This window comes from Solanum tuberosum, unplaced genomic scaffold (genome assembly GCF_000226075.1).
Source record: "Solanum tuberosum cultivar DM 1-3 516 R44 unplaced genomic scaffold, SolTub_3.0 scf01098, whole genome shotgun sequence".
Taxonomy (NCBI): Eukaryota; Viridiplantae; Streptophyta; class Magnoliopsida; order Solanales; family Solanaceae; genus Solanum; species Solanum tuberosum.
The window spans coordinates 1-3357 of record NW_006240005.1 but is presented as its reverse complement, the minus strand read 5'-3'; the positions used below and the strand labels follow the sequence as shown (position 1 = coordinate 3357).

The 3357-nt window shown below is 26.4% G+C and overlaps 1 long non-coding RNA gene across 1 annotated transcript; it reads left to right on the top strand.

Annotated features, from left to right (window-relative positions):
* The first annotated feature begins 1366 nt into the window (after window positions 1-1366).
* Window positions 1367-2079, top strand: LOC107059275 (uncharacterized). The gene is made up of 3 exons (XR_001472569.1): window positions 1367-1579; window positions 1792-1875; window positions 1986-2079. It is a non-coding gene; the product is annotated as an uncharacterized lncRNA (long non-coding RNA).
* The last annotated feature ends 1278 nt before the right edge of the window (window positions 2080-3357 follow it).

The following is a 3357-nucleotide window of genomic DNA, read 5'->3' as shown; positions in this document are numbered from 1 at the left end:
TTACTATTATTATATTTATTATTATTATTATTATTATTATATAGAGAGAGAGATTATTACTATTATTATTATTATTATTATTATATTCTCTTTAGAAATAATCCTATAATTATTATATATTAAATGTTCATTTAAAAATATTTTTAAAAAATTCAAGTGGTAAAAGTTGGATTTTGTCCGTAATACATATTTTTATCTTTTTAGAAAATGTGGGAAGTTATACATTTTTAAAAAATTAAAATTTGAAACCGTGTTTTTAGTTTTTTTTTTCCTTTTATGTTTGTAATTAATTTTTAATTATTTAAAAAATCTATTTTTTTGTGGTGCTAACACGTAGGCGCTATCACCTCTCCTATTATATATACTAGTATACGTACCCGCGCATTGCGCGGATATATTAAAATGAAAAAAAACCTATATTGAGTTATATTTTATATGAAATATAAATATCAACAAAAATTAAATAAACAAAAAATTAAATGAAAAACAATATATAATATTTTGAAATTATTTTAATCACAATATAAAGTTATTTTGTGGTCCCAACAGTAATGCTTTTATAATTTTCATAATAAACATAAGCCACTTATATTAATATATAATATAAAATAATATTTAATAAAGTATTGTGTACGTGAAATACTCCTTTCGTCTCATATTAGTTGATCACTATTAATTTTTTACGGTGCTTTAAAAACATAAATAAGAAGATGATTTTTCTAATTCACACCTTAAAATACTTCTTGTGAATTATACAAACAAATATGAATACTTTCAAAAATAAAATCAATTGCAAGAGTAGTAAAAAAAATGTTATTAAAGTTTTATTGATTTAGTAAGGTGATCAATTAATATAAATTAATTATATTTAGTATAATGATAAATTGATATGCAACAATTATATTTAGAATAATAATAAACTAATACTCCATTTGTCCACTTTTAATTGTCATGTTCTTTTTTTTTAGAGTAAAACATAAGAACTTTGACTAACAATTTACGATATATTTTTTTATCATATTAATATGCATATGTGGCTATTTGTAGTACTTTTTGTATAGTTTTAAAATATACAAATATTTTTCTTAAAATATCAAATTAATTTAATCTTATTTTACTTTGAAAATTGATCAAATTGACTTTTTGAAAAACTAAATATAACAATTAAAAGTTGATGAAGGATGTATAAAATAGAGGAAGTACTATAAAAGAATACAACTTTTTAGGTATATTGATTTGCATGCCTTGATAGTATAGTAAGACTTCAATGTACGCACACATTTCAATATTTCCATCTTTCTTTCATTATTTTTAATTAAACAAAATGGCCATGGGCCAATTTATTGATTAACAAAAAAATGGAAACAAAAAGTTGGAGAAAAACGTCAGGTAGTAGAAAATAAGAAAAAAAAAATGAAAACTTAAAAAATATGGATCTATCCAGATTGTGGAAGGAGACCAAACATGCACCGATGGAATCTGATTTTTGAGATTAGGAAAGTGAGCTTCCTGTTTAAATCGTCGCCGGTCAGAGCTAGATCCGTCATCTCTAAGCTCATGTGTGCTTTTTCATATCACTGTAAGTGTTCTTCCTTTGTTTTCTTTATATTCTTCTGTTACCCTTTCTCAATTGGGTTCTTTGTAATTGTTAATTTTTTCTTGTAAAGATTCTTGGAAGAACGAAATCTCTAATTTGAATCTCATCAACATAACTTTGGTAAAAAAAATTCTCATTTCAACATTCGAACATTCAAATTAGAACAAAGCCTAAGAAAGACTTTGTTCAAGCAGGTATCACACTGGAAATAAGATTTTGATTGAAATTGTATTTAGATCTTGAGTTGTTCCGTCAACAATCGTATGTTTCGTGAAATGGTGAGTTCATTTTTTTCTTCATTTTATTGAATTGTAATAAGAACTTCGATTGAAGAGTATTAGCATGCATCAACTTCTTGTCGTGGAGTTAATTTTTTAAAATTTATCAGGTGATGTCTTCTTCAGCTCTATTTTGCCTCGATGTTACTCTATTTGGGATGATCAACTAAGGTATTATATTTTAAATTTACTTTAATTAGTACATGCATGCTATAACATAGTTGTAATAAGCTTATGTTGATGCAAATTTTGTTTTTTTGCTTGGTGATTGAGAGTTTATTCTGTGGTCGTATCAGTTTTTATGTTCTTTGCAATGTCAGGTTAGATCTCTATCTTTGTTTTTTTTTTTAATGCTTAACCATGTTGTTAGAGTAGATTGTGATGAATTATTGCTTCTTGAAGGAGCAGGGAACTGATTATTTGTTTTTAAAAATTCGAACAGATGTCTTACATCTAAAAATATGTAGTTAAGCTATTTTATTTTCCTCTCAATTTGATTCTTTTTACAGCAGTCTCTATATTTTAATCTGATTTATATTGATATTTCTGTAGTTTCAATGTGCTTATACCTATATTATGATTCATGGTTAAGATGAAGAGCTTAATGATCTAATTCATATGCTTGATAGATTATAATTCAGTTTACTAAAATTAACATAACGTAAATAAGTGTGTGTTTAGTTGGTTAAACTTATTGGAGTCTATTTTTAATGTGCTGCTTCTTTGAAATATCTAAAAGCATATATGAATTCCTGTAAATACTTGTTACAGGATAGCACGATTAAATCTAAAGTTTAAAAAGTATATAGAACCAAGCCCTCCATTGCATATATATAGTTTAGTTATAAAAAAATAATGTCAACATGCGGTTCCATTTGATATAATGAAAGAGACTGATACCATAATTATAACTGCAACTTCATCAGAATTGTTTTATAATAATCATCAACAATTACAGTATATATAAAACATCCCAATATCACAATAGATTTCATAACACTTCTTTATATACTACATTTATAGCCTCATCAGTTAACTGTCTGTCATCATTGTAACTCAGTATTTTTAATCCCTTTCTACTTGTTACTCTAGAAACAACTACATAAAGTTGACCATGGGTAAACACTGATTTCTTCAAAAATAATCCAACATGAGATAAAGACTGTCCTTGGCTCTTGTTGATTGTCATGGCAAATGATACAGTTATAGGAAACTGTCTTCTTTGAAACTTAAATGGGATTCTAGCATCTGAAGGTGTTAAAGTCATTCTTGGAATAAATACCTTCTGTCCAGCCATCTGTCCAGATAAAATCTTTGCTTCAATTACTTGATTTCCAAGTTTAGTAACAATCAACCTAATTCCGTTACATAGTGTTGCTGCCTGATCAATATTTCTTAGTAACATCACTGGAACTCCACCTTTTAAAGTGATTGAAGGATTTGGATGTCACGATCCGATTTATCAAGTCATGATGGCACCTA